This window comes from Oncorhynchus nerka, linkage group LG19, assembly GCF_034236695.1.
Source record: "Oncorhynchus nerka isolate Pitt River linkage group LG19, Oner_Uvic_2.0, whole genome shotgun sequence".
Lineage (NCBI taxonomy): Eukaryota > Metazoa > Chordata > Actinopteri > Salmoniformes > Salmonidae > Oncorhynchus > Oncorhynchus nerka.
In genome coordinates, this window is record NC_088414.1 from 27,416,414 (window position 1) to 27,431,120 (window position 14,707).

The 14,707-nt window shown below is 45.0% G+C and overlaps 1 pseudogene; it reads left to right on the forward strand.

Moving 5' to 3' along the window:
- The first annotated feature begins 8,286 nt into the window (after positions 1–8,286).
- Positions 8,287–14,707, forward strand: part of LOC115117698 (neuroligin-2-like) — a 104,080-nt pseudogene continuing 97,659 nt past the window's right edge.

Below are 14,707 nucleotides of genomic sequence, written 5' to 3' on the forward strand. Positions count from 1 at the left end.
TGCCAAGAGTGTGCAAAGCTGTCATCAAGGCAAAGGATGGCTACTTTGAAGAATCTAAAATATTAAATATATTTTGATTTATTTAACACTTTTTTGGATACTACATGATTCATATTTGTTATTTCATAGTTTTGATGTCTTCACTATTACTCTACACTGTAGAAAATGGTAAAAAATAAAGAAAAACCCTTGAAAGAAAACCCCCCGTGTCTAAACTTTTGACTGGTACTGTTTACAGTCGTGGCCAAAGGTTTCGAGAATGACACAAATATGAATTTCCTCAAAGTTTGCTGCTTCAGTGTCTTTAGATATTTTTGTCAGATGTTACTATGGAATTCTGAAATATAATTACAAGCATCTCATACGTGTCAAAGGCTTTTATTGACAATTACACGAGGTTGATGCAAAGAGTCGACATTTGCAGTGTATTTTTCAAGACCTCTGCAATCTGCCCTGGCATGCTGTCAATTAACCTCTGGGCCACATCCTGACTGATGGCAGCCCATTCTTGCATAATCCATGCTTGGATTTTGTCAGAATTTGTGGGTTTTTGTTTGTCCACCCGCCTCTTGAGGATTGACCACAAGTTCTCAATGGGATTAAGGTCTGGGGAGTTTCCTGGCTATGGACCCAAAATACTGATGTTTTGTTCCCCGAGCCACTTACTTGTCACTTCTGCCTTATGGCAAGGTGTTCCATCATGCTGGAGAAGGCATTGTTCGTCACCAAACTGTTCCTGGATTGTTGGGAGAAGTTGCTCTCGGAGGATGTGTTGGTACCATTCTTTATTCATGGCTGTGTTCTTAGGCAAAATTGTGAGTGAGCCCACTCCCTTGGCTGAGAAGCAACCCCACACATGAATGGTCTCAGGATTCTTTACTGTTGGCATGACATAGGACTGATGGTAGCGCTCACCTTGTCTTCTCCGGACAAACTTTTTTACGGATGCCCCAAACAATCGGAATGGGGATTCATCAGAGAAAATGACTTTCCCCCAGTCCTCAGCAGTCCAACCCCTGTACCGTTTGCAGGATATCAGTCTGTCCCTGGTGTTTTTCCTGGAGAGAAGTGGCTTCTTTGCTGACCTTCTTGATACCAGGCCATCCTCCAAAAGTCTTCACCTCACTGTGCGTGCAGATGCACTCACACCTGCCTGCTGCCATTCCTGAGCAAGCTCTGTACTGGTGGTGCCCCGATCCCGCAGCTGAATCAATGTTAGGAGACGGTCCTGGCGCTTGCTGGACTTTCTTTGGCACCCTGAAGCCTTCTCACAACAATTGAACCGCTCTCCTTGAAGTTCTTGATGATCTGATAAATGGCTGATTTAGGTGCAATCTTACTGGCAGCAATATTCTTGCCTGTGAAGCCCTTTTTGTGCAAAGCAATGATGACGGCACGTGTTTCCTTGCAGGTAACCATGATTGACAGAGGAAGAACAATGATTCCAAGCACCACCCTCCTTTTGAAGCTTCCAGTCTGTTATTCGAACTCAATCAGCATGACAGAGTGATCTCAAGCCTCTTCCTCGTCAACACTCACACCTGTGTTAACGAGAGAATCACTGACATGATGTCAGCTGGTCCTTTCTTGGCAGGGCTGATATGCAGTGGAAATGTTTTGGGGAGATTCAGTTCATCTGCATGGCAAAGAGGGACTTTGCTATTAATTGCAATTCATCTGATCACTCTTCATAACATTCTGGAGTTATTTCTTACATTAGTACCCCAGGTCATCTTAGGTTTCATTACATACAGTCGAGAAGAACTACTATAAGATCAGCGCCAACTCACCATCAGTACGACCAAGAATATGTTTTCCGCGACGCGGATCCGGTGTTCTGCCTTACAAACAGGACAACGGAATGGATCGCATGCAGCGACCCAAGGAAACGACTACGAAAAAGAGGGAAACGAGGCGGTGTTCTGGTCAGACTCCGAAAAAGGGCACATCGCGCACCACTCCCCAGCATTCTTCTTGCCAATGTCCAGTCTCTTGACAACAAGGTTGACGAAATCCGAGCAAGGGTAGCATTCCAGAGGGACATCAGAGACTGCAACGTTCTCTGCTTCACAGAAACATGGCTTACTGGGAAGACGCTATCCGACGCGGTGCAGCCAACGGGTTTCTCCACGCATCGCGCGGACAGAAACAAACATCTTTCTGGTAAGAAGAGTGGCGGGCGTATGCCTCATGACTAACGAGACATGGTGTGATGAAGGAAACATACAGGAACTCAAATCCTTCTGTTCACCTGATTTAGAATTCCTCACAATCAAATGTAGACCGCATTATCTTCCAAGAGAATTCTCCTCGATTATAATCACAGCCGTATATATCCCCCAAGCAGACACATCGATGGCTCTGAACGAACTTTATTTAACTCTTTGCAAACTGGAAACCATTTATCCGGAGGCTGCATTCATTGTAGCTGGGGATTTTAACAAAGCTAATCTGAAAACAAGACTCCCTAAATTTTACCAGCATATCGATTGCGCAACCAGGGGTGGTAAAACCTTGGATCATTGTTACTCTAACTTCCGCGACGCATATAAGGCCCTGCCCCGCCCCCTTTCGGAAAAGCTGACCACGACTCCATTTTGCTGATCCCTGCCTACAGGCAGAAACTAAAACAAGAGGCTCCCACGCTGAGGTCTGTCCAACGCTGGTCAGACCAAGCTGACTCCACACTCCAAGACTGCTTCCATCACGTGGACTGGGACATGTTTCGTATTGCGTCAGATGGAAATATTGACGAATACGCTGATTCGGTGTGCGAGTTCATTAGAACGTGCGTCGAAGATGTCGTTCCCATAGCAACGATAAAAACATTCCCAAACCAGAAACCGTGGATTGATGGCAGCATTCGCGTGAAACTGAAAGCGCGAACCACTGCTTTTAATCAGGGCAAGGTGTCTGGTAATATGTCGAATATAAACAATGCAGCTATTCCCTCCGCAAGGCTATTAAACAAGCTAAGCGTCAGTACAGAGACAAAGTGGAATCTCAATTCAATGGCTCAGACACAAGAGGCATGTGGCAGGGTCTACAGTCAATCACGGACTACAAGAAGAAACCCAGCCCAGTCACGGACCAGGATGTCTTGCTCCCAGGCAGACTAAATAACTTTTTGCCCGCTTTGAGGACAATACATTGCCACTGACACGGCCTGCAACGAAAACATGCGGTCTCTCCTTCACTGCAGCCAAGGTGAGTAAGACATTTAAACGTGTTAACCCTCGCAAGGCTGCAGGCCCAGACGGCATCCCCAGCCGCGCCCTCAGAGCATGCGCAGACCAGCTGGCCGGTGTGTTTACGGACATATTCAATCAATCCCTATACCAGTCTGCTGTTCCCACATGCTTCAGAGGGCCACCATTGTTCCTGTTCCCAAGAAAGCTAAGGTAACTGAGCTAAACGACTACCGCCCCGTAGCACTCACTTCCGTCATCATGAAGTGCTTTGAGAGACTAGTCAAGGACCATATCACCTCCACCCTACCTGACACCCTAGACCCACTCCAATTTGCTTACCGCCCAAATAGGTCCACAGACGATGCAATCTCAACCACACTGCACACTGCCCTAACCCACCTGGACAAGAGGAATACCTATGTGAGAATGCTGTTCATCGACTACAGCTCGGCATTCAACACCATAGTACCCTCCAAGCTCGTCATCAAGCTCGAGACCCTGGGTCTCGGACCCCGCCCTGTGCAACTGGGTTCTGGACTTCCTGACGGGCCGCCCCAGGTGGTGAGGGTAGGCAACAACATCTCCTCCCGCTGATCCTCAACACGGGGCCCCACAAGGGTGCGTTCTGAGCCCTCTCCTGTACTCCCTGTTCACCCACGACTGCGTGGCCATGCACGCCTCAACTCAATCATCAAGTTTGCGGACGACACAACAGTGGTAGGCTTGATTACCAACAACGACGAGACGGCCTACAGGGAGGAGGTGAGGGCCCTCGGAGTGTGGTGTCAGGAAAATAACCTCACACTCAACGTCAACAAAACTAAGGAGATGATTGTGGACTTCAGGAAACAGCAGAGGGAACACCCCCTATCCACATCGATGGATCAGTAGTGGAGAGGGTAGCAAGTTTTAAGTTCCTCGGCATACACATCACAGACAAACTGAATTGGTCCACTCACACTGACAGCGTCGTGAAGAAGGCGCAGCAGCGCCTCTTCAACCTCAGGAGGCTGAAGAAATTCAGCTTGTCACCAAAAGCACTCACAAACTTCTACAGATGCACAATCGAGAGCATCCTGGCGGGCTGTATCACCGCCTGGTACGGCAACTGCTCCGCCCTCAACCGTAAGGCTCTCCAGAGGGTAGTGAGGTCTGCACAACGCATCACCGGGGGCAAACTACCTGCCCTCCAGGACACCTACACCACCCGATGTTACAGGAAGGCCATAAAGATCATCAAAGGACATCAACCACCCGAACCACTGCCTGTTCACCCCGCTATCATCCAGAAGGCGAGGTCAGTACAGGTGCATCAAAGCTGGGACCGAGAGACTGAAAAACAGCTTCTATCTCAAGGCCATCAGACTGTTAAACAGCCACCACTAACATTGAGTGGCTGCTGCCAACACACTGTCATTGACACTGACCCAACTCCAGCCACTTTAATAATGGGAAATGATGTAAATATATCACTAGCCACTTTAAACAATGCTACCTTATATAATGTTACTTACCCTACATTATTCATCTCATATGCATATGTATATACTGTACTCTAGATCATCGACTGCATTCTTATGTCACTAGCCACTTTAACTATGCCACTTTGTTTACTTTGTCTACATACTCATCTCATATGTATATACTGTACTCGATACCATCTACTGTATGCTGCTCTGTACCATCACTCATTCATATATCCTTATGTACATATTCCTTATCCCCTTACACTGTGTATAAGACAGTAGTTTTGGAATTGTTAGTTAGATGACTTGTTGGTTATCACTGCATTGTCGGAACTAGAAGCACAAGCATTTCGCTACACTCGCATTAACATCTGCTAACCATGTGTATGTGACAAATAAAATTTGATTTGATTTGAGTATATGCACTAGCCATCATACAAACTGAGGCAGGAGACTGTGAAAAATAATATTTGTGTCATTCTCAATACTTTTTGCCATGACTGTATCTATATACATATATAATTGTTTTATTGGACATACAAATTACAAATTGAATAGATACATCCTTTTATCCCATTATACTTATGGAAACACCTCTCTCCCTTTGACATCAAAAGCAGCACACATAAAAAATAAAAATAAAACATATAATTGTAAATAATCATATATACATATATGCACATATGTGCACAGACAAACACACATATACGTACACAAAAATGAATAAAAAATATCACAACATACTATCCCTTCCCTCCCACACCCTCTCATATCCCCTGTTGGCCAAAAGTCTTACTCCTGATCAATAGAAGGACATTTAAAAAGAAAAGGAAATTAAAGACTGCCATCTCAAGAAAAAGTTATCAGTACGACCTCTCAAAGTCTATTTAATTGTTTCTACGTGTAGAAAAGACACGAGATATTTCAACCAGGCTGATACAGAGGGAGACACCGCAACACTGCATAAAGAGCACCACAGCTGCTCCCCTATTATCCAATGGGAAAACCCAATTCACTGGGACAAGAGGCCTACACACACCGTAGACTGGTGAGCCATATTTGATTCTAAACATTAAGGCCTACCTTAAGAATGATAACTGATAGAAAATGTATCTGCAAGTAATTGAAATAGACAATGATGAATTAATTGAAACATAATGTACAGAATACAGAGTACAGAGTAAATTGGATAATACTTAACTTAAAAATCTTAGACTGAATAGACTGAAAAGATACATTCTCTCATCTAACTGTAGTGTAGTGCAATTGTATTAATTTGTCATGCACAGAATTTCCCTCTGTGTTACACGTTTTCTGTGTGTGGGTACACTAACAAGTTATGTCCAACAGAGAGCGCTGTTCTACTACTCAACACACTGAGCCGGTTCAAAGCCATGTTGACGTTCCCACACTTCTCTCCCCTCCCACATCACCATGTATATAGAGACATTGAACACCGGTCACTTTAACAATGTTAAGATTCTGTTTTACGTATACAGCACACATATGTATACACTGTATCATAGTCAAGGCTCATACTACTGCTGCAAACACCTTTTCTTTTCATACTGTCTATACACACCATATATACAGTATATATACATATGTATATATATATTTATTTTCAGGACATTTTCTGAAATGGCTCGTTCTGATATTTCTGATATATACAAATTAATGGATTGTGTGTATTGTCATTGTATTGTTAGATATTACTGCACTGTTGGAACCAGAAACACAAGCATTTCCTTGCACCTGCGATAACATCTGCAAATCTGTGTACGCTACCAATAAACTTTGATTTGATTTGGAGGGTTGCACTCACACAGTGGTCATTTACTGAGAGAGAAACACCACCCTGGATCCTTATCCACATTAGCTCTGTTTAGAGCCCCACAATTAATATTGTATCTGTCTGTGTTTGTGTATGTGTGCATGTGTGTGCATACTCATCCGTGTGTGTGTGTGTGTGTGTGTGTGTGTGTGTGTGTGTGTAACAGCACTGTCCTTTCTTGTGGTCTTGGCTATATAGAGAGTGGTCAATAATTAGGTGCTCATTAGAGTGCTTTGTGCTCCTGCCTCAAAGTCGATGGAAACAAACTGATGTGTTTTTGCCACTGGCTCCAATTAGCACCTGGTCAGAGAACACTGAAAGCAGAGCCTTGACTGCAAAACACACCCAATACAACACGTTGTATAGACCACACCAATGGTCGGACATTACTGTCACAGTTTAACACATGAAACACCATCTCTCTACCAACACACACACTCATTATATGCATTAAATAAAGTCATTGACATGTTTGTGTGTGTGTGTGTCTGTGTGTGTGTGTCTGTGTGCAGAACAATACAGTACGTGTGTGTGACCTTTCTTAACATTTACAACCTTTTTTAGCATTTACAACCCTGCAAGCTATTGTCTAACATAACTAGGCATCAAACCCACACATGTACAACTACATACATTTGGACATGTTTGTATGCGCAGTCGATTAATTATTGTCAACTTGTAGATTTCAGGAGCATTATTGGTCTAACATATACAATCTGACCTCCTGGTAGCTACACACACATGCACGGGACACACACGTGCACACAAACACACACACACACACAGAGAGTTGCTGAGTAAAACCCCTGGGGCTGGTTTGGGCAGCTCTTCTGCTTTGTTGTTCTGGTTAATCACACGGACTCACAGAGCGGATGATGCACCTGCAGCTGCCGGCTCTCTCCTCTGTCAGTCCTCTGCTCTGCCCTTACCTGTGATGAGTGGCCACAGACCCCTGGGCACACCAGCACCCACCCCCTCTATCATTTGATCATGGCATGTGAGATGTGCTTGCTACAGAGTAACAGCACACTGACACACCAGCCAAGAATCATATGGAGTACCTATCTATCTCTTATTATCTCTTTTTCTAGACAAGGTGCCAAATGGCACGGAGGTGAACCTCTGGCATCATAGGTAAAGGTTACTCCACAACAGCCAGCTCCCTCTATTGCATTGCCCTATACCGACAACACATTCAGGACTGAACGACACATCACAGTAGCATGGTTCATTGAAGTCATTTGATACAGAATACAGATGCTGTATTTCAAGATACCGAGACCCGGTGCAACATAGGCCATCTCAATTGGTTTCTCTGTCGATGAGGGAGAAGGGAATCGTTTCTATGGCTTTAAACATTTCTGACGTCACCCTGATTGCAGATCTCCATCTGAAAAACATACTTCGTTCGATAATGGAAACACGGCGCCGAGTTGAGGTCAAAACAGAATACTTTCTTTAAGATGGTTTCACAGATATAGATTGGCTTCGGCTGACAATAATGCCTCCTCCTATCTTCGCTGTCTAGTCATAAAAAATTATCACTGCAAGAGAAAATTTTAACATAATGTGGCAAGCAGCGACCGATGGCACAAATGGGACACGCACTCAATCTGCGGTAGCTTTGAGTGAATTCGAATGAGCGTGAGTGTTTAAAAAAAAAAGAGAGAGCGAGAAGTGTGTGTGTGTGTGTGTGTGAGAGAGAGAGAGAGATAGAGAGAGAAAGTGTGTGTGAGAGAGATAGATAGAGAGAGATGAGACACAGCATCTCTTCTCAGGCACTAGCCGAAGAATCTTCACGAGTGCGGCATTGATGGATCTGTCGGGGCTGCAAAATAATTAACATCATTACAATCCTGTAAAAGTCATTATGATATGCCAAACGAGGCAACAACGAAACGGATGATCCATTCATAGCTCCCCTTTGTTGCCGATATAAAACATCAAAGAGGAAGTAAAGCAGAGCGACAACGCAAGTACGCAGAGGAGAGGTCTGACACCCTGTTTGGAGCGTCTTTATTTTATTAATTTAAATAATTAGTTAATGTAGGCCTTCTCACAACAGAGGGAGGCACCGTGGAAATGTATCACCATGGAAAGGAGAGAAGACGAGCATCCTTTGCTTTGAGTTAACGCTAATGCGTTACACGCATTTGTTTTTATTATTGTTTTATTTTATTCTTTGCCTTTCTCTTACGAACTCAAAAATGTGGTAAGCTATCTGTCGACTAGGGAGAGAGAGAAGGGTGTTGTCAGAAAGAGGAAAGAGAGGAGGGGGCATTAAGAGGTATTATTTTTTGGGAAAGGGGGGACAGATCGACACGGAGAAGGTGAATTGATGTACGAAAGCCTGCGACACCTCACTTTAATGAGAAATAATCTTGCAAAAGAAATGGCGTAAAACATCATCCGAAAAAAGCAAGAGAGAAAACCAGACGCATCTTCAAGGGAGACCCTCGCGTTCTCACGTTTACCGGGAATATTTTGGGTAAGCCTATTCCTCCCTTTTTTTTAAATAATGTTCATGATTTCCTATTGCTTTTGTGTGCGCAAGCATCAGTGTGACGCTGTTGTTCCGTATCTCCTTCGCATAATCGATCCTGGCGCACTGTCACCGTTGGGAAATTAGTTGTCAATATTGGCAAACCTTCATGCGAATGTGTAATACAAATGTTTTCCTTCGTTTCAATAGTGTGCTATTTCAGTGGCCTTTGCCTGTTGATAAGATGTCGCCCCCTGAGGTTTTTACGCTAACATTATGGCTGGCTAATATCCGCAGAGCAACCCGCGATGCCGACGTGTCTTTCCGTTTTACCAGAGAATAAAATGGAACCAAGATGGTCAGCATCCGATTTGATTTGAATCAGGACATGATTCAAATGATAGGCTACGGCGGGCGGACTGGGGCATATCAGTCGGGCCAGTCGTGCTTGCTTACCAGTCGAGGAACCATTTAGGGAATTAATTGCGCCCATCGGTAGCCCTTTGGCTACGTAGGGATTGATAGATTTTTTCACTTGATAGATAATGGTTGTATGTGCTCTTAGTGTGAGCGTGCCAGATCCCTCTGCCAAACCGAAATAGATTGTTGTATTTTTGATATCATGTATTGACCTGTGTGATTTCTTTAGGTAATATTTAATATTGGTCACTGTCATCAACATACACCCTCATTGTCACGCATGTAAAACATACACACACAGGTATAATCAGATGCACATCACATGAGTGTGTATTGGTATTGGTATCACAGGAGTGTGCATTGGTATTAGTATCACAGGAGTGTGCATTGGTTTTGGTATCACAGGAGTGTGCATTGGTATTGGTATCACAGGAGTGTGTATTGGTATCACAGGAGTGTGCATTGGTATTACAGGAGTGTGCATTGGTATTGGTATCACAGGAGTGTGTATTGGTATTGGTATCATAGGAGTGTGCATTGGTATTGGTATCACAGGAGTGTGCATTGGTATTGGTATCACAGGAGTGTGCATTGGTATTGGTATCACAGGAGTGTGCATTGGTATTGGTATCACAGGAGTGTGTATTGGTATTGGTATCACAGGAATGTGCATTGGTATTGGTATCACAGGAGTGTGTATTGGTATTGGTATCACAGGAGTGTGCATTGGTATCACAGGAGTGTGTATTGGTATTGGTATCACAGGAATGTGCATTGGTATTGGTATCACAGGAGTGTGTATTGGTATTGGTATCATAGGAGTGTGCATTGGTATTGGTATCACAGGAGTGTGCATTGGTATCACAGGAGTGTGTATTGGTATTGGTATCACAGGAATGTGCATTGGTATTGGTATCACAGGAGTGTGCTTTGGTTTTGGTATCACAGGAGTGTGCATTGGTATCACAGGAGTGTGTATTGGTATCACAGGAGTGTGTATTGGTATCACAGGAGTGTGTATTGGTATTGGTATCACAGGAGTGTGTATTGGTATTGGTATCACAGGAGTGTGTATTGGTATTGGTATCATAGGAGTGTGCATTGGTATTGGTATCACAGGAGTGTGTATTGGTATCACAGGAGTGTGTATTGGTATTGGTATCACAGGAGTGTGCATTGGTATTGGTATCACAGGAGTGTGCATTGGTATCACAGGAGTGTGTATTGGTATCACAGGAGTGTGTATTGGTATTGGTATCACAGGAGTGTGCATTGGTATTGGTATCACAGGAGTGTGCATTGTGACTATGCAAGCGAATGCACACACTCGCATCCAAGGAGAGGGGCACATTTATATTCAGTGCTGGTTGGGCAGTACTCAGTCAATGGCAGAATTCAGCTCAGACAAGAGGACCTCTGTTCAGATGGAGGTCGAGGATACACTTGTACTCTGGCTTAGCCTTCTTAATGATAGTGGATCCGCCTCGCATTGCCCACTGATCTTACTGACAGGGTCCTAATCAGCTAGTGCTCCGACCTATACCCTCTAATGACTCCGGGAACGTCTAAAATGCATACATGATGTATGGAGAGTTATACAACGGGTGGTTTGAAATCCCCATTGTTTAGAGCCTCTCCTGCGCATGATATATGAGACAACATACACATTGCCACATTCATATGAAGTGGCATTGTTTACGTCGTTACCTAGCAACGCACTGCCACTACTACTTTTACAACTACTAGTCTTAGCACCTGTAACTCGTCATGGATGATTTTAAAGTTAAAGCGACTTACGCTATCACTCCAGTGACTTGGAGGGTTGTGAAAAAGAGTGTCAGATTCTATGGGACCAGAGCCCTCTGAGTTGAGCAGTGGTTAATGTACAGCATTTTGGGATCTGTCATTCTTATTATTTTATTTAAAGTTAGAACTCGGGGATCTTCCACTGGCTAAAACCAACAGGTTGTGTCCAGTTCTATGGTCTGTGCCCTGGCCCCATGCCAGGAGCAGCACTTGCTGTGTCATAACGCTGCCATCACATCAAAGTCTAAATGCAAGGGAGGGTGTAGGGCTTAAGGGGCTACTCTCACCTATGAGGAACACTCATTATTCACACTTCGAAATGCTCACAGCACAAACATACTACACTGAGTGTACAAAACATTAAGAACACCTGCTCTTTCCATGACATAGACTGACCAGGTGAATCCAGGTGAAAGTTATGATCACATGGATTGTGTTTAAAAAGGCTCCTCTAGTTTATAATTTTCACTTTGAAATGACAGACTTGATTTCGCCTTAAGAAACATGTATAAACTCCTACAAAAATCACCATTAATTATCATCCACAAAGTAATTCTAATTCCCTTTTGCTGAGAAAGAGTCACTTAGTAGACCTGTATTGCATCTATATGGAGAGTTTCTGTTGGAGGATCTTAGTATGACTGTGAGTGGAGCAGGCCAGGCCCAGGGAAGGAGCGGGCCAGGCCCAGGGAAGGAGCGGGCCAGGCCCAGGGAAGGAGCGGGCCAGGCCCAGGGAAGGAGCGGGCCAGGCCCAGGGAAGGAGCGGGCCAGGCCCAGGGAAGGAGCGGGCCAGGCCCAGGGAAGGAGCAGGCCGAAGGAGCAGGCCAGGCCCAGGGAAGGAGCGGGCCAGGCCCAGGGAAGGAGCGGGCCAGGCCCAGGGAAGGAGCAGGCCAGGCCCAGGGAAGGAGCGGGCCAGGCCCAGGGAAGGAGCGGGCCAGGCCCAGGGAAGGAGCGGGCCAGGCCCAGGGAAGGAGCGGGCCAGGCCCAGGGAAGGAGCGGGCCAGGCCCAGGGAAGGAGCGGGCCAGGCCCAGGGAAGGAGCGGGCCAGGCCCAGGGAAGGAGCAGGCCAGGCCCAGGGAAGGGTTACAGGGATGTAACCTAGCAGTGAGTTCATCTTGGATGCATGTATGGAGCCTTTCCTCAGAGCACATGAATAATGAAGGGTGTACGGCGATGTTCAGTTTGCACCAACCCCTGAGTATGTGCTTCTTCTCTGGTTTCTGGCACAACTACTGTGTGTTCTGTCTTACACAGTGCCAGCCTGTAGGCATCTACCACAGCTGGATTAACATTTAAACCATCATCAGGGGCCAGGGTGGGTGGAGCCTGCTTCCTTCACACTCAAATGTTCACTTTAAGGCAGTTGGTTATGTTATGAGCATTTATTTTCATGTTCTATTATTTTGTTTTTGTTTAAAAAGTCAAACTTTATAACCATGCCATCTCATATTCCACTTCTATGGCAATATGAAGTGAAATGTTGGGCAAGTATAAATGTAGACATTTCTTCTTGGTAGAGTAAATAAGGTTGTTTACATAAAACGCTGCATTGTGTGGCCAGTAAAGCTGTCGTCCATGTCTTCACCATGTATATTAAGGTCATTTTTTGTACAGGTTCATTTCTCATCCAGCTGATCGCTAGTCCTCTCTCACACACACATCAGGCTGATATCAGTACAGCCCCTATCTTACATTAAGCTGACCTCTGTATAGTTCTCTCAGCGTACAGGAAATCTCAGAGTACACTTGCCTCTTGTGCATACAAATGATGTCCGTGCAGTCATTTTTCACATATGGCTGATCTCAGTTCAGCACTTTTATTGACCTTTTCACCACCTTAATGTAGCCAGCTGTTATTTCCCCCCCCCCACAATTTGCTACATTCACAGGCTTCACACCAAACAGACACCGTGTAGGGTGTGAATCATCGGCTGCACTCAAGACTTTTCTCAAGGCAAGATCTATATTTCAGCAGCTGCCTGTAATGTGATGGTGCCAGGTTCTAAAAAGCTCTCAACGTGGCCCAATGAACCGTGCTTATTTGCTGGGATGTGTGATATGATGTGCCTAACCCCAGTGAGCCAGTGTTGCTGGCCGGGTCGTAGAGCAACAGTGACTGGTCTCCCCTGCACATGCCTCCGCTGCAGCTGCTGACTAAGGAGAGTCCTTTGTTGTGTTCCATCATGAGCTACGACTGACAGGCTATAGAGGCCTGACGGAAAGATTGGTAGTATTATTTAGCATGTGAAGAGTGAAATTTGAGCTTTTACTGTATTAGTAGAAGGAGAAACAGGGAACTGATGTATTCTCTGTGGTCAAACATGTCACATTTGTTGCAAGCTTGTGACCTCCCGACCGTAAATGTCATGTGTGTTGTGCAGAGATGATTGAAATCAACATTGTAAATGATGGAGACGAAGTCTTCCTAATTAAACCCAGTGTTGTCTAATTAGCCTCTAGATACTGTCCCCAACTAGTCCCTTAGTCATGGCCAGGGAGCAATTATTTCCTGAGCACAAACCGTATGGACATTCCTCTGCTACATGTCACCATCAATTCACATCACGACAACATGATGCAGAGCTTCTTCTCTCCCATTTCTTCATTTCACATTCCAGAGGGCCTTGTAGCATCCACCATGCGACATTACAGAGATAATCAAGGGTTGTGGTGAAGGACAGGTCATGGGAAGAGAGAATCTATTTTTAACAGAGCTGGAGTAGAGCCTCTATGTGTGTAAGTCTGTTACAGTGTATCCAGTCTTAACTGGTTCCTTGGGTTCCCTCTGTGTTTCTAGGGGCCAGGGATCAGTGTGTAAGTGGCTCCTGTGGGTGTCTGTTAGGTCCTGATGCCACAGGACATAGTGCTTCCTTGGCTTGAGAGGTCAACCAGAAGGAAAAACCCAACACAGAGGGAGTGACGGGAGGACCTGCCGATATCTGTTTGTGGAGTCAGCGGACCCCCAGTGGTTTTTCGGGGAATAAATCCACCATCACTTTGCTGGAGAAAAGGGATTCACACCGTTGCGAAACAAACAGCGATACAGTTTATAACGGCTTTTCCAAAAAACAGCGATACAAGTTTATAACTGCTTTTCCAAAAAACGGACTCTAATTATTCATTTGTTTGGAAACTCAGATCCCAGCTGGACTACAGTTTAGGGACTGGGTTTCAGCAGTGGTGGAGGAGACAAGCCAAACAAGCACACATAAACCAGATGGAAAGCAGATAGCTAAACAGACTGAGGCAGCCACTGAATCACAGCAGGGCAGACAGCGGTTCTGTGGGCATTGGCCCTAAAGTTCATTTGTAGCGTGCCTGTAGCAGTCCTCCAGCCTGTATTCATCACGATGGTTGGGCTTTCCACCTGGCCACACATTTGTTTCAGCCTGAGTTGAGCAACGTCATTGTCCCCATTACAAGTGATGTATACCTCAGTGGGCTTAGCTTACTTTTTAGCGCCAAGCGGTAGTGTACAGTGCTGTATAATGAAGCATGCTGGAATGTG